Source organism: Megalobrama amblycephala, linkage group LG13 (genome assembly GCF_018812025.1).
Source record: "Megalobrama amblycephala isolate DHTTF-2021 linkage group LG13, ASM1881202v1, whole genome shotgun sequence".
Classification (NCBI taxonomy): Eukaryota; Metazoa; Chordata; class Actinopteri; order Cypriniformes; family Xenocyprididae; genus Megalobrama; species Megalobrama amblycephala.
In genome coordinates this window covers 549,745-549,947 of record NC_063056.1, presented here as the reverse complement: position 1 = coordinate 549,947, position 203 = coordinate 549,745, and positions in this window count along the sequence as shown.

Sequence of the window (203 nt, the reverse complement as noted above, 5' to 3'; positions counted from 1 at the left end):
AATGTGAACAGCTTTTATTTATTTATTTTTAACATATTTTTGCTATTATTTTATTTTGTATTAAAATACGTGAGCACGAGGGTTAATTATGTCAAAATGTCTGTCTTGGCGGTTATGTCTCAAGTTAGTAAACAAACAGTTTGGGACATGTGTCCGTACTGGATCAGCGAATTACCATAGGTCTAAAGTGAAAGCAACTGTGA